Raw genomic sequence first — 24,538 nt, 5'->3', positions numbered from 1 at the left:
GTTGTAGTATTGAGCTGGGATTTGGCATGAATACACTACAGGGACATGTCCTCAAATCTACAGAGCCGGATTTTTTAATTTCAAACCGGATGCAGCCATATGCTGTCTTGAAGATGGTACCGTATAGCCGTATTTAGTAGCAAGGTTATTAATGTGTATGTGACGTCACATCCCGTCTTATGACTTCATTACAGCTTCTTTTACTATACCCCGTGTATCGCACATTCATGCTTGTTCAATATTGCAATTATATAATAATTTAACTAATCAATCAATCATTATATATACCATAATATTGTTTTATTTTATAGACAGTAGTAAAACCCTAATCAAATTTTACATTAACTGAACTCAGTTTATTTGCAAAAGTTTTTAATTATTGAAAATATCATAAAATGTAACTGTTCAATTGCAGGATGTTTTTATAGTCATATATTGTTATGGTGACTAGACATTCATTAGTAACATAATAACATAAACATAATAATGAAGTAAATAAGTATACAAGCAATGAATGTTTATAAGTTGAATAGAACAGAACAGTTTTTCTTTTTATACGCATCCAACAGCAGGATGGATAAACTATTTTATAATTGATTGTGCTTATGAACAGTGTCATTTTAGGCTTAGGGAGTACAGTTGAAAAAGCTGTGAGTTACAACTTTGGCACTGTATGTCAGTAGGTCAGGATTGAACCCTGAACCTTGGGATTGGAAGGCAAGCACATTTAAACAACCAAGCTACAGCTCCACTTTCGCACTACTTTAAAGTAAACTTTATTCGATTAATCCATTGCTTCCATCTTTATTCAATGTAGTGGTTTGGCGGAGGGCTACAGTAGGTCATTAAAAAAGGCAGTGCTCAAATTTGGCCAAGTAGAGTAGAACAGAGGGCACCCACTGGTTTAGTTTTCAAACATGCAAGCCAGTCACCAGGCAGCCTCATGTTGCGCACAAATATCTAAATGTTTATACAAAGCTAAACATGCAATAGTACCATTAAATATCACTTTTATGTGCAATAGACCTAATTAAATACTGAACGACATGTGATACAAAATTGACCAATCAAATAGTAAGGATACAGTCAGTGTGTTATAATAAATACTACAGCATCCTTCAACATATTTAATCATTGTTGTTTATTTAGTAAGGCTATATATCTTTCCCCTTTTCTCATTGATTTGCATGAAATGCACATATAATAAATTGTATTCAAAAACTTAATAGATCATTATCATGAACAGTATTGGAATGACATTCTCCTAAATTGAAAATTGACGCCAGTTTTCCGACACTTAATGGTAGCACATATATACAGCATAGCACAGTAGCTATTTATTACCCTTTTAATGGAAGAGGTTTGACGGAATGCTAGAGGGAGAAAGTCTGCTAATTCAGCTATTTATCCAATACAAAGGCAACAGTATCTACAGTGATTGGTTTACAACAAAACGTATTCAGATTACTAGATTATATGTATTTAGAATACTAAATTAAAATTGAGTACATGGATAAACTACAAAAGTTATTCCTAACTAAGTTAATATAGAAGCAGATACAAAATAAATTGATAAGATCTAAATTATTTTTGTTGATCTATATATATATTATTGTTTAGATTTGCACAGTTCTAACAAAAAATGTATTTGTTCTGTAGTAAATGCTGCATAAAATTGGGAGAGCTTATAATGTAAAATATTTTGTTGACCTATATACAGTAAATACCCGAGCATATGTATGTAAAACATAACAAATACTGTATTAAAATTGTGTGTAAACTTTACTACTTTTACCATCACTTTTGCTCATAGGGGATTTATGGTTTGGAACCCCTTCCCTCTTCTCATATCAGCAAACAAGCTTTATTTTCCAGAAACAACCTGTCGAATAGTAATCTTTTAAAAAAACATCTATATTTAATATTACACCAGTACCGGTTATCACACAAAATAGTGAATTTCACTTCATTCAACAGGTATGTGGATCTTAAAATTGTAACTTACCATTTACAATTGTAGGCCCCAAGTAGGTGTGGTCAGTCAGTTTTCAAGTAATTCAATTATTTCAATATATTATTCCAATTCTACTGTAGTCTTTTTGGAAATAACACGCCCATAGCACATTGCTAGAATAAACTACATATTTAAATCTATCAACCAGTCTAGTATGTATGCATTTAAGCAGCTGGCATCATCTGCAACTTGACTTTCTAATGGTAGAGATACTATCACCGCTTTAGGGTTTTCGGAAGCATAAAATTATTGCAAAGCAGGTGCAGTGAATAGAACAAGAGACATGTACTGTAGATTTAACATCATTAATGCTCAAGTCACTACTGGTCATTGGTAGTAATTAAGCCTGTCACACATTGGTTTTTACATATGTACTTTTTTTATTAGTGTTGTCTATAAATTTATTTTTACATGATAATCATCCTTAATTATTGTCGTCAACTTTCTTGCGGGTATGGCTTAAGCTTCATTTTATAGCATATTGAATATAAATATTGTATACATACAGTAAATACTGTAGAATAAGAAGAAGAACAATAAAGGATACTAGTCTTCAGTGGACAGGCACCATCACTAGTTAGTGTTGACCTCTCTGTGACCAAATTGTAATGTAGAGAAAATGGCAACAAATTAGTGACTGGATTTGGGTGTTGTCAAGAAATTTTCATTACAAACAAAATTCATTTCAACTGAACTGAATATTTTAAGGCGATTTAAAAGATACTCTTTCTGGAGAACGACTATCATTTGTGCGGTTAGCATGATATAGAAAATGGTAAGTTAGTGCTAAATGACGATGTAAAATGAGATGTGCCAAAAAAATACTTTAAACCAGTATCTATGATACAGTATAATCAAGCTCAAGCCGAAGCACTCATTTAAAACGAGGACTAAAATCGGCTTTAACGCCTTCTTTCGTAATTGTGTTTTACATTTCACAAATGAGTACCATCATTGAACTTTCTATAACCTCAATATTTAAGTACTGAATATTTAGAGCGTTCTGAGAATAGCTGACAGCAGTAGAATAAATATTATAACACAAATATAGATTATTGTATCAGAAATAAACTCAACAAAACCAGTATTAAATAGAGCTACTATAAATAACAAGTATTCAAAATATTTATATATTTACAATTAGCATATTCATTCTAATATCATAAAAAGAAGGATTTAAGCACAACAATATTGATATATACGAAGAATAATAATGCTGTACTGTTATAGCTACATTTATTGGCTTAAAAGTCTGGTGGAATAGTTTTTTAAATTTTACTTCAAATAAATAAATTTGGGACAGGAGTTGACTAACAACGTACTTTACTGTACATATCTACAAAAGTAAAACTCCTAAATTACATCCAACAGTGAGCACCTCATGGACAAACTATTATCATGCTTATAAACTATGTCTCATTTGAGGCTTAGAGAGTGGGGTTGAGTCGTGAGTTTACAACCATGGCACTAGGTCAGGATTGACCCCTGGACCTTGGGATTGGAAGGTAAACACATTAACTAACAAGCTACAACTCCACTACAATTTCAGACCATAGTTTTGTCTCCAATTCATAGACTGAGAAAAACAAAGCCAAATATAACTAATTCCTTGGCTGATGAAATGACAGAACCACAATCATCAAGTATGTTTTAATGTCTAAATTCATATCTTTTGTAATTTTGAACTACAAAAGTGCAATGGATTATCTAGTCATTCAGCTGAAACGCAAGGAGGCCACATGATTTGAATTGAACCAGAGACTCAAGGATCTGTGTGGTTCAATAGGTCCTCCGCGGTTCAACGCACACACAATATCTACGGATTATTACACACGCCCAACTGAACTCACTTAAAATATTCATCTCTTCAGAAACCAACAATTACAACAAACAAAAGACCATTATTTACTAGTTTGATAAAGGTAGCACAGTTATTTACTTTTAATTAAATATTAACCCATTGTTTAAAACACATTTTAAAAGGCAACAGACCAGTTTGGTCATCGATGCGTAACAAAATCAACACATTGCGCTGTTTGGCGTGAAAAATAAGTCATTAGGTGACCTATGGGTGAATGAACAGGCGATTAGAATATATCGGATTTTCAGTTTTACAAAAATATTTATTGTGATTGATAACAATGATTGAATAATTATGAATCATCTTCAATTTTGGTATTGCAAATTAGTATAAATTAAGTCTGTACTGTATGTCATTGAATTACAGTGGGAAATATTCTCTCTGCCAACTAGAATAGTCAAATCATTCCATTTATAAGTGTTAGACGCAAAATATTCCTACAGTATTTCTGATATTATTAAATTATTTTAAATATTTAAACAACAATATCATTTTTTTTCTTTTATTACTTCTTACATATCCAATGAGAAGAAACTTATTTTTTACAGAATGGACTTATAACTATGTATCATGCTTAAAAATTTAAGTCTCATTAGAAAGTAGGAAAGGTCAAGAACCCAGTGGCCGTATTCACCATTCACACTTAGGCTAAAGGAAACACTTTAAATTTAAAAAAATCTCCTATCTAAATGAATACAATTTAAGGGAAATATTCATTGAGTTTAGTGAAATACTTAATATTTAAGGGAAATATCTCACTTGAGTGTGATTGGTGAGTACGATCACTGGACCTCACCAAGCTTCACCTCCTCTGCAGATGAATTTGTTAATGTTAAATATTAAATTAATTTCATTGTTTTATATTTATATCAATCAAGGGTTGAGCCTTTGGTCTATGGTTTTGTCTTGGGTAAATTTGTATTAAATACAAGTTAATGCTGCACAAATTCAACCATAGAGGTATGTTTCATATTAATGTATATTTCCTACAGGTTTGCAGAAACAAAGGTTTAATGACATGCAACATGATTTGGTATAAATGTTGAACATAATGTTATGTTATCTGATCATAATGTTCACAATCCTTTGGATTAATGTACTGACAAATACATTTTGATTGATATGACATAATGGTCCTCAGTGATACATGTAGACAAAGGCGACCTATTTTTACTAAGACAAAAAAATGAAACAAACAAAACCCTAGGCCCTAGGCTTTAAGATTGAAAATAATTTTTGTATTTAAGTAAGTATAAGAGAAGTATCTTATATTAAGAAATTCATTTTTGCATTTAATAAGCAGGTCACGACTGTACACAACAACTTTGAATCAGTATTAACAACTAAATTGATAGCTAATATTTAAAATTGCTTTTTTTATGTAATCACTATGTAGGTTAAAGTTTAATCAAAAAATGTTTAGCTTATTCTGGAGAATATACAACACACAAGAAATATTGAGTAATATAATAAGTATTTCTTATCAGTGTTTCTTTGTTTTTTGATTTTGCTGATATTCCTCGATATTATTAACAAGTAATCATTGGTTTCATTTCTGTTGCATACTGCTACATGTTATTGAAAAAATAACAACACACATAACACACACAATCAACCAGTGGTGAATTGTTAAATATAAAACGACATTACAAAAAAATGCAATGAGCTCTGGCAGTCAAATGGTCAAGAAGTTTACTATAAGTTGACTGAAGATCAAAGGCGGTTCAATCAAAAAGGCATTATTTTGCGTTGAAGCTAAAAGTTGCACAGCGATAAAACATTAAAAAATCTTTTCAATTACAATTAAAAAACAATAACACACTTTAATAACTGTTAAGTATTTTCATCAATGCTGATGAAATACAAGTCATTATGTCATCATAGTTAGTGCATCATGGGTGTGTAAAGTCAATAGTTCAACTTGCTCTTAATCTATATAATGTACTGGTAGATACAATTTACCTAATTCAGAATAAAACTATGACCTGTTCAAATTAAGTATTACAGTGATGCATTAAATTTTCACCATATTATAGGGTATAAAATCATCATTATGTGCCACATGGTACAGTATTTATGTTGTAATGATGTGGATTATTCCATAATATATTGAACAATGGGGTCAAACCACAAGTACCATGGGCCTCTTCAGACTTAGTTGGTTTCATGAGTTAACTTCAGTGGTTACTTAGGGTATGTTCAGACCTACGGAGTTATGCTTTCGTATCACAGCCAAGGTCATATTTTAATGAGCGTCGTAAGAGCAAAGTGTTCAGATTCATTGCAACGAAGTTGCGTTACAAACGGATATGATGTCACTCGCTGGCGATTAACCAAACTCTAACGCACGCATAGACCTACCTTTGTTATTAAAAGTAGTAGTGGTTGGTTTGGGAGTTACAGGCCTAGACCGAACACTTGGGCTCGGCATTATCGATTGGTTGTCAGGCATACCAACCAGCCGATCGTTTTGGGGTTTGGGTTTATATTTGGTCTATGACCTAAAATATCATTTATGGCAGCAAAAAATTTTCAAATCCCGTACTTGCACCATGGAGCATGCTTGCACCGGCTCCAGATTTATTTACTCGGTCTTTCGCCGCTTTAATACGACGACCCCTTCAATTTTGTTTGGATATTAAATCCTTCTTTATGAGGATGGCCCGTCTGCTAACGTGTCCGCCATGTCGTTGAACACAGACAGACATCTTCTTGCCGGTGCTTTTACGCCAGTTTTTCACTTCCAACCGATCTCTGAACTCAGGGCTTCCCCACAATGAAATAAGGTATTTTACTTCGGTTTCTCGCCAATGCGCACGCTTTGATGTCATTTTAAATTAATTAATATAATAATAATAATAATACTGCATAGTGTAACAACAAAAGGTACGATTTTTTCGCACGTTCACCAATCACAACAAATGGATCAGCTTGGCTATACGATGAGCACATGTCACGATGTGATGTGGCGAATATTGTAATTTGATTGGCTAGATATCTAACCTAGGTCATATTCATCGATGCGTGACTTTCGTATTGTAAGCGACGTCCACTAAACTCATACCTTGAGCTTTCGTAGCGTACGAAATATCAGTGTCGTACGAGGTGGCTTCCACTAATCTTTTCCTGGTTCAGACCTATGGATTTGTACGCCGCGTACAATACGAAAGCATAACTCCGTAGGTCTGAACAGGCCCATAGGTAGGTATCAACTTAAATTCTTATTGATGAAAAATTATCAGCCAAATAGTTTAATATTACAATTTGGGACCACAATAGAGAAATTCAGTAGGCCTACTGGTCAGTTTCTACTGCCACTATCATCAATGAAGGATTGGCACTTTTTGGTCTAGCAAACTTGTTACCCATTGCGATTTTGTGCTAGGGCATCAACTCCTGATACTAAATACCCAAATAACCAACACATTCCATTACACCTTTCTTAAAAACATATATTGTGAATCAGCTGTGTCTGAAATGGCCAGCTGAACTGCAATTGGAAGTATAACTAAAGCCTTGTTCACACTGGACTTGAAAATAAAAGAATTGTACATTAGGATTGGATAGCCCTGCTAAGTTCTACTGCTGTAGGCTTGCAGGGGCATACACCGAGTTAAAATTAACCAAGACCTTTTAAGGTTAAATTTTACCTCGGTGTATATTTGTATTAAAATTGGACTTTTTGATTAACTTAACATATGACTTATTTAATTTGACCAAAATAAGTCCAGTGTAATAAAAGCTCAATTTATCACTCTCCCATCAGCGCCGATTACATGTACATTGCGACTGATCACGATACTCATCTATGGTAGTACAGAGTCATGATCACATTGTCCATAAGAAGCTTTGTTGTCAAGCAGACTCTAACTTTGACTGATCATGGTTCAGCACATTCATCATGGTTGCTCGAACATGGATTCAAGGAAACTGGTTAAACAATGGAATATGAATCATACTTCAATCTCGTCATATTTCTCACTGGGTAATCAATGATAAATGGTTGATTAGGGATTTCTACCAAACATCTTAATGATAATTATGATTTATGATTCTCATAAATTTGTTATTAGCTAGTCATAACATTATGAGATGTGTTAATCTTTCTTATCAGAGGAAGAAATCTGTCGCCTAAATAAAGTTAGATTTCCATTCTCGTAAGTACAATAATCTGTTTAATTTAATAAGAATTGTTGATTGTCTAAAATGGTTATATTTTGAAATTCATTTAATTTTTGTTTACAATCATGTAAGGCACAAGTTTCCTTCAATTAAAATCAACTCTGTGAAAGAGGGAAGTTCGAAGCATTTTAAAGTTGGAAATACACGTTCAAACCAGAAAAAGTGTGTTAATAGAATTCAGATTATAAGTTTGATTTGAATGAAAACCGCATTTCATCGGAATAGATGGCATGGTTCATGCCAGACGTCCGCATGCAAAATTGGGCCCCACATCAAAAATGTTTTTAAAATCCCTAATCTTAGGTTATGATTAAAGTTAATAAATACCAAGAACGACAGTTAAAAATAGTAATCTGTCAATATCTTCATTCTCTTGTGTGAATGTGAACATGTAGGTCTAGAACTAGCTAGGCTTGGTATATACAATTGACCTTTTAAGCTTGAGTTGATAAGGTTTATTGTACATTATGATTAAAATCTGAAGAAAAATAACATTTACCCAAATCCAGCACCAAAATGTTGAAAGGTGCTGACGAGAACCATAATGTACTTATTGCCCCTCAAGTTTTTTTAACCTATACCGACCAATCTCGCCAATAATAACAGCTACATTATAACTGCTCTGGCGAGTTTCTGTTAAATCCAAATACTCTTATTTCTCAATTCAAAAGAAAACATGCCTCAATGTTCCAAAATGTTATCAGCATCAACTAATGTATGCACAGATGGAAAAGCGTAGAAGCATTCAATCAAATATACTGTAAACACATGCTAGACTGAATATATATCAACCTAAATTTCCTACTTGATTTAATTATGAATTAGGTGCTTTCAATACTCTGTCTACATGATGAATTTCTAATTTGATTCACAGCAGTGATCATACCAGTATAGGGGCCCATCAGTTTCATTAGCTTTGATTTCACTTCACAAAGCTAGGGGCCTTTAAATAACAGACGTTCCAAACCAACCCTCCAGTTTTCCCCGTGCGCCTCCATCCTGATCTCCAGTAATGTTGGTTTAAGATAGAAACATTTTACGTATACTGTTTGAATTTTGTTTTTTAAAAGGTTATTTCTGTATTTAATACATAATTACATCCGATTAGTTACTAGAATGCATGACACACAAGATATTTTGTGATGAATTAAAATCTGTTAAAATGCATCCAAAAATATTTTAATCAACATTTGTTCCTTCTTCAATTAAATCAAACCTTATCAATGCAATGATAAAGGTGCATAAGCTGGCCGTTATAAAGTTGAAAGTACAGTAATTTGGTGTTACTGTTTAGATAAAAGGGCCATTTTGATAGGTTAACCAACCAAAAATTGTGAAAATTAAATTAATTCATTCAGCACCATATTCATAAATTAAAATAAAAACACATGATATGGGGTAATAATTTCATAGCAATATATGAATACAAAGCTAACTGTATGAAAACAAAAAAAAACTTACCAATATCATCGGAGTTCAAACCACGAATAAACCTTTGATTAAGAATTCAAACCATGTGTTGCCGACAAAGAATTTGTCAAGTATGCTTAGCTGCATAACTTGAGTATGTGCTACCGGTATTCCTTTCGCCTTTTGAATTAAAAACCCAAGGCACGTATTTTTATCTCCTTCCAGTACTTAGTTTGAGACCGAACAAAAGTAATTGAGGAAGTGCTTAATACACGTATCCTGATCCGACAGTTTAGGCTCAAAAACTTCCAGTATGTATTAGCTCAATTCATTTGGGAGTATGCAGCAGCCACAATCTGAAAGAAATTAAAATGTTCACTCACATGAAACACGGTCTGGTTGCATTACCTTCATCAAATATAAAGAGATAGCAAACAGAGATAAGACCACCCTGACGAAAGATGTCAATGAATAAGTAAAGATCCACTTAAATATATTAAATTGACGAATATAATTAGAAACCTGGTAAGCCAATCAGAATACATTATATATAAAGTTTAAACAATGATGAAATATCTTGGTACAATATGTATTAATCCTATACATAGATTCCAAGCCACTGATAATTATTACAACCATCATTTAAATGTGAAATGGGCAAAAAGTACCTTTAATGATAGATACAGTAGTATATAGTTTTTCCTAACATTGCAGTGTTTAATTTTCCTACTACAGTATGTTGCTGTTGAAAGTGGTGTATTTAGCCTCTGCAGCAAGAGAGATTGCCTTTTTGACCATGCTTACGGTTCAGTGAGAAGACTAAAAACAAACTAAATTGATAGAGAGGGTTTACCAAGATCTCTAGATGAAAATGGAAGTATAAATAAGCCTCGTCTATAATTGTATAAATTATGATGAGGTACCACTGTAAAACAAATATTACTACCAATGGATACAGTGTTTGGCCCTCAAGAGGATAGTAGGCTCTGTCTTCGTATCATGCAGTAGATCTGTGTACTGTAAATTACCAAAAAGCTCAGTAAGGTTCACATAAAATTAAAGGCAGTAGTTATCCTTGTCATCAAATCTCATCCACTCTTTTGTTTTCATATTCATAGAAAACGGACAACTTGAAACCTAAAAAACACACTTTTTTATGTAAAGCAAAATATATATTTTCAGGTTGACAAAGATGATTTGATAAGTTTATCCCTCTTATTTTTTCAATAAGTAAACTTTTTCACTTATATTGTAACATGTATCCAATAAAAGTACAAGGCAAGGATGTTTAAAATCTTTTTATTGGGTGTTAGTAAGTCAATAGAGGGCAGTGCTCACAAAATCTAATAATAGCATATTATTACCAATAATAGCATTATTACCAATAATAGCATTATTACCAATAATAAAGTGGACTTTGAATTTGACCCATTTTCTATTTGAATGTACTGTATTTATTGAATTGTTATTAATGTACTACTACTACAGTAAAAATTGGCAATTTTCAATGTACCACAGGCCGAATGTAATTGAAAGAATTTGCAGTATCATCAGGTTGACCACATAAGTCGATATTCACTTCCTTACAATGAAATGTCCACAAGATTAGATAACTAATTTACAATTATCATAATGACATTTAAACAGTATTTGAAAGAGCTTATGGCAAAGATTGATGTAAAATCGCAAGGTAAACATCTGCTTTTTATCTTCGATAACAAAATATTTATCCATAACTTATTACATCATTTCCCTTTTATGACATTTAATTTTCTCATCACTCAATCCTCTGCAGTCTCGCATTCTATTAACATAATGGATCAATTGAAACGGTAAACAACAATATGACATAACTGTGTATGCAACTAGGTGAAATTATCCAAGTGCCAACACATTTACTGATGGTCTTTTAGGTAAAGTTACCTTGGTTAAATTCAGTGCGAATGAAGCTTTAGAAGATGTTGGATTTTATCTCATTTACTTTCCTAAAAAACAGTTTAAAAATGAATAATAAAAAAACGTACCAACAATTGAGTTAAATCTCTTCTGTCTGGGAGCTTTTGGTCGGTAAATGAAGACATTTCATGGAGAATTAATTCCAAAAAAATAATTTTTTTTTATACCAATTTTCGAATTACTTTTACTAAGTAGTACAGTGCTGTTTAAATGGCCATGAGAAAAATAGTTGTTTCTAAGCCAAATTCAGGATTTGAACCACGACCTGGGTTGTTTTTTGAAAGCATATTTATCACAAACAACATTGTCATTATAGATTACCATTAACATTAATACATTTTTGGCAGGCAGTATCACCAATATTACACAGTTTAAGGGCCTGTTCAGACCTACGGAGTTATGCTTTCGTATTGTACGCGGCGTACAAGTCCATAGGTCTGAACCAGGAAAAGATTAGTGGAAGCCACCTCGTACGACACTGATATTTCGTACGCTACGAAAGCTCAAAGTATGAGTTTAGTGGACGTCGCTTACAATACGAAAGTCACGCATCGATGAATATGACCTAGGTTAGATATCTAGCCAATCAAATTACAATATTCGCCACATCACATCGTGACATGTGCTCCTCACTCATCGTATAGCCAAGCTGATCCATTTGTTGTGATCGGTGTTGAACGTGCGTAAAAATCATACCTTTTGTTGTTACACTATACAGTATTATTATTAATATTATTATATTAATTAATTTAAAATGTCATCGAAGCGTGCGCATTGGCGAGAAACCAAAGTAAAATACCTTATTTCATTGTGGGGAAGCCCGAGTTCAGAGATCGGTTGGAAGTGAAAAACTGGCGTAAAAGCACCGACAACAAGATGTCTGTGTTCAACGAGATGGCGGACACGTTAGCAGATGGGCCATCCTCATAAAGAAGGATTTAATATCCAAACGAAATTGAAGGGGTCGTCATATAAAGCGGCGAAAGACCGAGTAAATAAATCTGGAGCTGGTGCAAGTGCGGGATTTGAACATTTTTCTGCCATAAATGGTATTTTAGGTCATAGACCAAATATAAACCCAAACCCCAAAACGATCGGCTGGTTGGTATGCCTGACAACCAATCGATAATGCCGAGCCTAAGTGTTCGGTCTAGGCCTGTAACTCCTAAACCAACCACTACTACTTTTAATAACAACGAAGGTAGGTCTATGCGTGTGTTAGAGTTTGGTTAATCGCCAGCGAGTGACATCATATCCGTTTGTAACGCAACTTCGTTGCAATGAATCTGAACACTTTGCTCTTACGACGCTCATTAAAATATGACCTTGGCTGTGATACGAAAGCATAACTCTGTAGGTCTGAACATACCCTAAGATAATAATAATGAAAAAGTAAAAAAAAACTATTCCAAGAATTTATGACAAATAACACTTTATAATATTTACTGCTAGCCCCTAAACACTACTACCAAGAGAGCAATTTCAATAGTGCAATGTATTAAAAAACATACCCCTACAATGGATCTTTGCCAAAAAAAGGTAGAACAATCTCACATGTGTGACCTACTGTAAAAACACGCTTTAGCTCTTCTATAATAGCCACATATCAACACATTATGCATATTGACTGGTTTTACAACACAAATGTGTCTGTCCAGCTAATGTGCTTTATGAGCCGCAATTACATTATAAAATAAAACCAGCTTTACAGAAATTAGTAGTTAACATTAATGGTCGATTAAATTGCATAGGAATTTGAACGATAAGTTAGTCTGCCCAATACTACATTGGCTGAAAATCGAACCATTACATACAGTCAACATATGGTCAAAAGAAATTGCGTTCATGGCGGCCTAATAAATGGGTATTCATAACAGTTTAATTTTATAATCTTCATTTTTATTGTACCAAACAATTGATATCTTTAATTGTTATGAGTTTTATAATAATGGGACATATTAATATCTGTGTGCATATTGGCTTCCCAGGTTTGATTTGGTATAAACTACCATTATTCAAAATAACCGTGCTATGTTATATCTGTCTTTGAGATGTTCTTCAAATAAAGTTTAAAGTGGAGCTCCACCCAGAAAATTACTATTTTTCATACATTTCAACTATTATTTAAAAATATCATCCCCCATACTTCATATTTTTTTGAATTTTTTTCCAATGAGTACGATTTTCTTGAAAATCACGCCTTTTTGCGTTTTGGGGGGATACATTGTAATTTCCTATTCTTTTACATGCAAAAGGGGGGTATATTTGAATAATCCTAAAAAATTAATTTCTTCACTAAAAAAAAAATTTTAAATGTAGTTTTATGTAATTTTTCCAGATCTTTCTATTTCTGGTATAGTTATCGCGTATACATTGCGCAATTTTGCGTAAATAGACACTTTCCCCCGTTCGGGTCCAATTGGGTTTTTTATTTTGCTAGGGAGTATGATCACGTGACATTTTTCACAATCACACTACTGCAGCTGGCGATCTGTTATTTTGTCGCGATGTTATTTTTGACGGGCAAAAAGTATATTAAAACATTCTGAATGTGACCCTATCATGTTTCACAGTGTATTAATGTGATTATGAGAGTTATTACTAAAATGTCAAATCTAACGAGATTTGAGAAAGATGTGGCTATATATTCAATAAAGCTAGGCCTAGGCCTACTAGAGTGTAGGTATGTACCGATGCTGCTTGGGCCGGCTCCAGCTGCTAGGCTGACACTCAGCAGTGAAGTTTGTTCTGCTGTCACCCAACCTCGGCCTACCCATATGGGCCATGATAGGGTGCCTGAATAGTTGCTTTTCAGTCAGGCCTAAGCTTCCACATCGCTTTACTTACTACTCTTGTTCTGTATAGGATTTTGTGTTTCACAATTCTAATGTGCGAGAAAACCCAAGAATGATAAATGGGGCGAAACGACCAAGAATTTTCAAACCCATGAATGCATATAGGCCTAGACAAAAAATTCAAGGCTAGCTAGGCTGAGCAGACGGCTTAGCTAGGCCTAGCTTAAAGTTAATAAACAATATGACAAGATTATTATGCTGTTGTTGTACAGTGCAAATCATGAGGTTACAATACATGTAAATTATACCAGGGAGTTGCTCCCTGATTATACTAACATTTTTATAGGAAATATTACTTAGGCCTAAACAAATCGTATAAAATGTATTCCCCATTTTTCGACACATAATTTACCAAAGGGGGAGACATTTCACCCATGCGTTCACCGGCGACTAAAACGCGTCAGTTGCTAAGTGTAATGCGTTTCGCGACGTATTGTAAACTAATAACCCCTAAGTTACTGAAAAAGTGTAATGAATAAAAAACACTATTTTCTGACCGATTTTTTAGAAATGAGTTTTTGGAAAATAGTTCCGTATTTTCCCTGTTTTTTTTATGTAATCACTTTCAATTAAACATACTTAAACATAATATAAGCTGAGAAAGTCTGAGTGTAGCTCCACTTTAAAATGAACTTTCAGTAATGTTTATGGTACAGGCAAACTGCCCACTCATGGCTCTCAATTAACTTATGGATACAATCTATGATCTCATCACTATAAAAAACATTTAATCAGCTTACTTTATTAATCAATTGTATGACCCACTATACGACACCCTCCCCCCCCCCCCCCTCACTCCCTGAGAGAGGTGCGTCATTTGTCCAATGTGCATCATACCTTTGAATACCATAACCTACACCTATTTTGACGCATTGTGACTATGTTGTTCATGATATGGTAGGTGGTAAAGTAAGGGCACATCATTGTTCATTGATGTGACGTAACATCAAGTTTTTTTGACGAACTCCTGCGTCAATTACATGTAAATGATGCATCCATGATGCACCTCTCCCAGGGGGATTGTATAGTGGGTCATACAATTGACATGTGATAAAGGCTGAATAAACCTAAAATGGTAATAAACATTTCAAAAAATGACAAGTTTATACAATAAATTTAAACACAAATACAACATTAAACCTACCCAGCAGTTAAAAGCAATAAATAATATTTAAAGGATTTTATACTGTAATAAGTTTGCATCTTTTACCCATTTCACCATTTTATATAAAATTATTGCTTAGCATTTTGAGTTTCTCTTATTACAATTTGAAATTGTGCAGATTACATTAATACCCAACATATATTATGTGCACCATTTATGTTTGTTCAATACTTATTTATAATAAATAATTTTAATAAATACACAATTAAATATACATAATATGCCCTAATATAGTAATAATGTATTGTGAGAGAAATAACATCCATCATACCTGAACTAATAATGTACTGCACTTCACATCATCTAGGCTGAGATGCATGAAATACCATGCCATTGATCCGAATAGCACTGTGCAATTTAACCAACAACAAGACTAGCTAATTTATTTTGTTATATCGGGCTACAGCCATGTGAAGAAAGAGATTGACGTCAGACCAGTATACTCCCACCTAATAACATGACACACAATCTTCCTGTATCAATTAATCAACTAGAATGACCCTATAGAAACAAACCTAGCGTATTTAAATACATCAGATGTGGTAATTATGTCTGCATATCTGGTATTAATTACTCATTTTTTAGATAATTGGTGAAATATATCTTTAAACTAGGTTTTATTTTGTCTTAATTTTTAATTATTATTTAGTTATTATATTTTGAATCATTTAAACATTTCCGTACTGCATATTATTTTAATATATACATACAATTTATTTAATTAATTATTATTAATTTTTACAGCAATCCTTTAATTTATGTTGAATAGAATTGGTTAAATTACAATTTGGGTTTTATAATATAACAGATTTTTAAACCAAATGTTTCCTATCTATCAACATGTGAATTAGAGGACAGAATTACTTTTGTTATTTACAGTAGCATGAAGAGGACAAATTCCCTCTCAAAGGGATTCTAGTTATGCAAGTAATTTCAGAAGTTACTTTAAGCATATCCCCCACTGGGGTAAACTTTCACAATATGTGATTCGAACAATCAACTTTACTGGCAAGAGATTAATTATGTGTGTGGCATCGAGTACCACCACATAAGATATCAGTAATTAACATTAGAAATTCTAAACAGGAGTATGCAGGTTTAAAAAATCTATTTTTATGTCACTTATTTTTAAGGACCACAGCATGTGATCACTATGTAAACATATGAAACATGTTTAATCACATTTTATGTTATGTTCCAGATACCAGGTACAAAAGTTAGGCCTACAGTACTAATAAATCATTAAAGTAAAAAGGCAAAAAACTTTGGTCATGATAAGTCAGAAAGATTTCATTATTATAAAGTAGTAATATATGATAGTGTGTGAACAAGATAGTAGACTAGAATAAGACAGCTTTGCATAAACCAACCAGCTTAAACCACTCTGCAATTACGATTGATGTTAGTGTACAATAGCTATAACTTCATTAATAGTTAAATACAAGATGTTATTGCTTTCACGTATAGGTAGGGATGAAACAGTATCTTTTTAACCTATGTTTGTGCAATAACCATCTTAATTCATGTTAAACATGTATTAAATAAGAGTTATTAAGAGGCAGTTAAAAGATAAAAAGAAAACTAGATGGGCTGTCACATGCTTAAAAGGTTTTTGGAAAAACTTTTGGATTGGGCGATGGCGTCAAAATCGCAGCTACCACAACAATTACTCCTCATGTATTTGCCAGTGATTCTCATTCTATTTGCTGCCCTCATTCCAGACATAATCATATAAATTACCATTACATAACTATGTCAAAATTAAAAGCATTTCTGAAACAAAATTACAAACATTATTCCATCATATGGATTCTACTAATTGGCAGTTAACCTACTTTAAGAATGTTACGCATCAATGAACTTTTAAACGAACCATACGGAAACAACCAATAACATCCACCTTTTTGCCAAACAGTATTGCTAACATACAATGCACTCTATACCAACTATAGTGCAAATCTTCAAATCATTTGGTAGAGAAATATACATCTCCAACATCCATAGTGTCTAGAGAGACTAGAGTGTATAGATTATTAGTAGTATATACTGTACAGTATTTTTTATCCAGAATGAACTAACCGAGCTCTTCATGCAAGAACCAAACATTACATGGGACATACAGTAAAGCAGTACTATAGTAAGATTTTGAAACAACAAGTTAAAGATTGAAACTATACATTCCATTCATTTTGTCTTTATTACCAGTAACAAAATAAAAACTAAACCAATACAAGTCACATGATTAGAAACTAGCGATATGTTTTGGTATCGATACAAATACATAAACTGAGCCACACTGGCCCCCACCCTGAATTAAACAACAAAGCTTTAAAAGCCACATTACTGTAGTTATTGCCACTGATTTGAATAAACTGACATAGACATTTTTCCACCCCTTTAAGAGAGTGGTATCATCTACAGTAGTTCATGTACTGTATAGGTTTGATAGCCCACATCGTCGCCATTGGGACACAGACAATATCACTGTGCAATAGAGGGATGTTCTCACCTTGTAGGGAAAATATGTTGGTTTATCCATGTACTGTAGGCTGCCATGAATGAATTTTTTTTAATTTGATGTCTACGCATACGGTAGATCATAAATAAAAGTTCAATATGAAGTGTCTACAACTTATTTACAGGAAAAGCAACACGGTTATACTACGACAGTCACGGTACTAAATAGTTTCATTTATAATTTAATCATTAGTAAATTGTAACGTACATGAACCGGATTTCCAAGAAAAGAATTATTTATAGTATCAAATCAATAATAACATGATTCCAAAAATAATCAAATAGACTATCAATAGACAACTGATACAGTTACAATTTAATTACATATTTAGAAAATGTATTTGACTCTAGTCTATGAATTACATAAATAAAGCAATAAAGGATCATGTTTAATGATTCATCTAAAACTAAATTTGAAAAAGTACCTTCAAACAATTTTTTCTTCACTACAAACAAAAAAACAAAAAGAATTATTTGGAAGATAACAAGAAACACAAAAGAATTATTGGAAGACCGAAGAAAATATGGAAAAAATTATACAGGATGCCCCGAAAACAGTAACTACATTACACTGGCCCACTTGAGACACACCCGGCCCACTTGAGACACACCCGGCCCACTTGAGACACACCCGGCCCATGCCAGGAATAAATGGCACATGATATGTCGAACGACGAAGTAGCATATTGATGATGACATTTTTTTTTATGAGGGCTTTGCTAATACTTAGCAATGTAGCATACCAAATGTGACTGATATTTTAAAAATTCAGCGTTTAAATACACCTTGGAACATTTGGCCACAACCATGAAATTTAACTTTTTTTTACTGTAAATATGACAATGGTAAAAAATAATGAAAATGTTTATTAATATTATTAATTATTTATTATATTATGTTTAAAACAGTAGTGGCCGTTATAATTTTTTTTTCTAATTAAATTTTCTCTTGGTTTCTATAATTATTGAAATTGGTAAATGTTATCAATTAAAAAACATTATTTAAAAAATCGACAAAATAATAAAATATTTGTTTATAATAAAGTACCACATGTCAGTCTCATATGAGGTCATCGCATTTAGGCAAATACAAAGCATATGTTTCAGTGTTCCATACCCTTATGCTGACCTCTCGTATATCAGATATTGATTTTAGATTCTAAATCTCTAAACACGAATTAAAAATTTTCCAATTTAATGCATCTGAAAACATCCGCTCATGTTACAACAATAATTAGTCAACAATTTACAGTGTATAGTTCCAAACAGGTCATGATCAAACCATAGAAATCTTTTCTTCTATAAAGTGTCCACAATTATAATTATGATGACACGGACTCTAGTATTAGTGTCTGTTAATCTATCAATAAACACATTTAATACAAAATTTAATTATTATTAGGGTTGACGTACTATACCGAGATAAAATACAATACACTCAGTACTCTATTACTATCTAAATATTGAAGTCGCAAAATAATTATAATAAACTTTAATTCATTTCAATAGGCTCAGATATTTGTCCATAATGATGCAGTTTTACACTAAGTCTGTACAATATAGGCACAAGATCTCTAATATATGCTTTCTACAGTAGTTATTACTGTATAGTAGTCTCATACAACATGAGTACGAAATTTGGCAAAAATTAGGAAGGGGGTATGGACAAGGACGGGGATTGAGGATTATACTCAGAATTACCAAAGTCTTGTGTAATTTCGTCCAAATTACGTAGGTTGTGATTATACTCGGGCATGGGATATATTATTCTCTCCAAATCAAATGAACTAATAAGTAATGTTAGTATACCCACCTTCAAAATGATACGAATATATCCAAAACCAATACACTATCTTATAACAACCATAAACATTCAATATACAAAACCTATTTTTAAGCATACAAAATGACCGGAGACTTTACACTGTGGGAAAGATATGCCAACATGCAGGAACTCCAACACACACAGACAACATGGATGTAGTTTACTGAATCTGAACTCGCTTGTGTCACAGCAGGGTAGATGTAAACTTACCTCATGTAAACAATGATTATGCACAACCCAATTAAAAGGTTAGAAGTATCAAGCAAAATGGATCGATCCACTTGATAAACCATTAAAAACCACTCAATAGACATTCTTATTCACTGAAGACTAGAGTATAATGCAGTTAATGTAAATATTACTGTAATATGCATGATATATCTTCACATCTGCACACACCCGCTTTTTTTTTATAATATTGATGGTACCATTTTCATGAAATTTGCTTTTGAAATTATTACAATAGTTATCTTGTATTTTTACTGATTCATATTAGACTTGCTCCAAGTCTCCAATCTTGTTTATGTTGTTGTATTCCAGTTGGAGTTTTAACTTTTGTCTGTAAAGTACAGTAGTACACGTATGAAATGGCATGTGTTCCAAAATGTTTATCTTTTCCCATTAGGTTGAATCGCCATCTAGAACCTAATGTAGACAACATTCACATGAAAAAACTATGATACTTTTGCAGAGTCACTACAATTATTACACAGATATCAAGTATATAATTGTATTACATACCTTTTTCTCACACCTACTATCTATTTACTGTGATGTGTAACCAGGCCAAGCTAAATACAAAATCAAAACAAATGGGTATTTTACCATATGATCCACTCTACAATTTTCCAAACCAAACCAAGAAAATGAATTTTCCTAGATGAACCATGAAGGTATTAGTATGGTTGATCCATGGTCCTGCTGTAGTGCCTCACTGAATCCAATAAAATACATTTTACTTCTCTGGGTTATTCTTGTTTTATGGGCCAAATTACTAATGCTGATGGCATGCAAGACTTATATTACTACTTAATTCAGCAAACCTCTTGAGTAAATGGTAACAGTATATAAACAGTTATTACTGCATACTGACATTATCAAGTCATTTCTTATAATTTCATGATTGTAGCAAAAAGAAAATAAATGGTTACTGACAACCTGGTTATAGGTTAAGGCTAACTGCAGTTGAGACAATTACCAAAATCATTAAATCACCCCTACTGAGTATCTACCTGGGAGGGATGATGTTCACAATATCCTCAAAGTTCAGGCACACTCCTCCAGTTAAAATGATTCTCTTGGGGTATGAAGTCGCCAGAAGCATTACCCAGTTCAGACCAAAGGCGCCCCACTATTACACCACACCTTGACGTGAATTCCTCAATGGAAGCTGAATACCCAAAACACAAATTACAAGTTGAATAGTGGCCCATTGCTTAAGGTCAAGACACTATCATAAATTGTTTATTCAACTGGATTTTCTAAAAATAGATGAACTTCATACAGCAATGGAATGAATGCAATGTCTTTCAGTAACTGTGCATCATCAGCATCATTTGGTTTACTATACCATCATTCATTGCCTCATCATAACAATGAATAAAAGGTTATACTGTAAATTAATAAACTGGTATACTTTAAGCATTTTCTGCTTCTAAGAATAATGGGTAATTTAAGATGCAAAGGTAGCTTGAGATTGGCGTAATTTAGAGCAGTTTCTACTATGATACAACAAGTCACAAATATGTATTTTAGGGCCAAAAGTCTCCTTTTTAAGTGTGTTTGATATTCATATTAATGCAGATTCTGGGTACTGTTTCTTTAATTTGTCCAGTAACATAGGCAAACTCTGCTAATACGTCACATGTACAGTATCACTTGTGATGCCTGTATTATAGGCCTTATGCTGTTATTTACATGATACAGGTACCACATATGTGACACTGTAGTTCAATTCATATATTATGATACTAGACATAAAATGTCATACAATACAGAACCGTATTACAGTATCTGACCAACCAACCATATTTTTCCATTTTTGTTTAGGCACTTACAGTATCTCATGATTTTAAACCTATTTAAACATAAGTACTGGTACTGTAGTAATTATACACAGGGACAGTTTATAGGGTTACTAGGTGTTAATCATTTTACCAAAAATAGGAAAAAAAAGTAGTCATGCTTTAAGGCATTGTCCTACACCTAAATATTAAAACCCTCTAGCTAAAATACCACTGCATTAACACAGCTGCTGGAGAGAAATATAAGCCTCAAGATTCTCTGTAATTGTTTTACATTATTGGTTATCTGGGTCTTTAAGCAAATTCTATAGATGTCAAATCGTTTTGCTCACTTTTTTACAGAATGAATTCTAGGTCCTTTGAAAAGGGCCGGATATGCGCGAACCGTGGCCCCAGGGTTCCTGATTTTATTCGCTTAATTTATGTTGAAAGTGAAATTCTTTTGTTGAAATCTATGTGCCTGTCTGAACAAGTTCTTGCACTTAGTTTGCCTACAGTATAGCATTTATAAAATGCACTTATTCAAAATTAATTTAGTAAAAATTTGCAAATTAAACTAAACAGGTTTTAATTCTGACAAATTACTATGAACCAATTAAGGAATGATTACGGTTCAGAGTGAACATTTAATATATACCGTATTTTCAGGAGTATAGGTCGAGACTTTGTGTGAAAATTTTAATTGCAAAATCGAGAGGTCGACTTATACTCCGACCATGCGATTTTTGAAAAAAATCAGGCCGAAAAAATATGTTCAAAAGCCGTCAGCTGTCAAGCAAGGCCCAGCAAGGTCAGTGGCCTATCATCAATCACTCACAGAAGTTTTCAATTTAATACCTACATTGTACAAAATAATACAACTCCAACAAGTACTGGTCAATAAAATATTAATATATCACAATGACTCATTTTGATGTTAATATAATACGCTTTTAAGATAATTAAGAATAAATAGTTTTATTTATGCTTCTTATTCACTCTCGCGAAAACATCGTAGCACACACCACAGACGTCGGAATGTCCATGCAGCATGTTTGTTATTGCGCAATATTTTCATCTATACACATGCGCAGTTTGTTTGTTTGTTCGTAATTACAATTACTGCGCATGTCTATTCATAAAATAAATTCTCCTTAGTCGGGCGCGTGTACATTTACAGATAACGCGATTTACAACTACTCGCCTGTACAATTAATAAGCCTCCTAACGGAAAACTCGTTTTAATTTATTCGAATGACGCGAAAAACATCGCTGATGGCAAGTAACGCTACATCGCTGTCATTTATTATAGGCTGGTGAAGACGGCGGCAAAGTCGTCGTCATACGTCTGTCCGATATTGATTAGGCCTACACTTTAATAATATAAACAAATAACCACATTTCATACATTTCTAGCCCTCTTTGAACTTTAAAGATCATGGAACATGGTATTTGATGTATAACGTTTTTTGGCTGATTTGGGTCTGAATATGTTGATTTTATTAGTACGTTTTGGTAAAATAAATTCTATAAGCGTAAATTATGATTTTTTTATGATTTACATACATCGGAGTTTATATTTCCGAAGTCGAATTTGGAAGCAGGAAATCCAAGGCGATAAATCGTGACGTCATAAGATGAACACACTGTACTACTACTCTGGCGTATGGAAAGCCAAACCCGCCAAAAATACATAATACATACCATCCACCAATAATTAATTCGTACAAAATTCAAACCATCCAATATTATCTCATGCAGTTCAATGAAAACTTAAACCATTCACCTAGTATCTACACCATCCAATATAATGTGTGACCATCTATCACTAGCCCAAACGACAATACGCCGAACAAACTACCCATAACACAAACCATCTAAAGAATGTTGAGCCCAGGCAGCAATAATTGAATTAATCTAACGTTAATACAAGTATATATTAGTCAACTCATTTATCAACATTTCATGTAGTTCATGAACATTTCAAACAAAGCATCTTAATTATAGTTCATCGAATTCTAATTCTAATACATTGCCTGTTTTATACACCGTTCGTCTGTTCAACAGTTGAAACAACTGTTTTGCACACGATACGCCCGTTCGTGAGTTCAAACCATGATATTTGAAGCATCGACTTTCCAAACAGCGATTTTTCGCACCGAACGTATTTTCTTGAGTTAAAGTGGTTGCATTTCAATCACTTACTTTTGATTGGCCAGTATTACACACCGTTCGCTTGTTCGTGATTTCAAACCATGATATTTGAAGCATCGACTTTCCAAACGGCGATTTTTCGCACCGAACGTATTTTCTTGAGTTAAAGTGGTTGCATTTCAATCACCTACTTTCGATTGGCCAGTATTACACACCGTTCGCTTGTTCGTGATTTAATGTGATAACATTTCATTCGACAACTTTTCAAACGTTAGTTTTTGGCTCCGCTTACGTATATATCAGTTGATATACTATTTTTTAATTTTCATACTTTCCATACATCAGTTTTGTACATCATTCGCATTTACGCATGTAGGCCTAAAGTGTATTTATTCCACTCGACAAGTTTTAAAACGGTAGTTTTTGTTTTATTGTTTAATTGTAACTGTTGGCGCCGATTTTATATTGGGGTGGGGGGGGGGAGGTGTTCGGTACTGAATGTGAACAGTACACATTTTTAAATATGGTACCTCTACATGTCCGGAAATTACACTCTCTCAAAAAAGGGTTTTTTTTCCCGTAGTGTGTAATATTAAA

General features: G+C 33.2%; 1 protein-coding gene across 4 annotated transcripts in view; it reads right to left on the bottom strand.

Moving 5' to 3' along the window:
- The window catches only part of LOC140049968 (uncharacterized), an 83,090-nt gene that overhangs the window by 38,437 nt on the left and 20,115 nt on the right, over positions 1–24,538 (bottom strand). For 2 of the 4 annotated variants that reach the window (XR_011845336.1, XM_072094924.1), the window contains exon 2: positions 9,519–9,823. The gene's annotated coding sequence lies outside the window, so the exon portion shown is untranslated. Of the gene's footprint in view, positions 1–9,518; positions 9,824–15,714; positions 15,788–19,772; positions 20,119–24,538 lie in introns of those variants that run through there. The other 2 variants (XM_072094925.1, XM_072094926.1) reach the window with 2 other exon arrangements.

Source organism: Antedon mediterranea, chromosome 5 (assembly GCF_964355755.1).
Source record: "Antedon mediterranea chromosome 5, ecAntMedi1.1, whole genome shotgun sequence".
NCBI classification, from domain to species: Eukaryota; Metazoa; Echinodermata; class Crinoidea; order Comatulida; family Antedonidae; genus Antedon; species Antedon mediterranea.
This window is presented reverse-complemented; position numbering and strand designations above follow the sequence as displayed.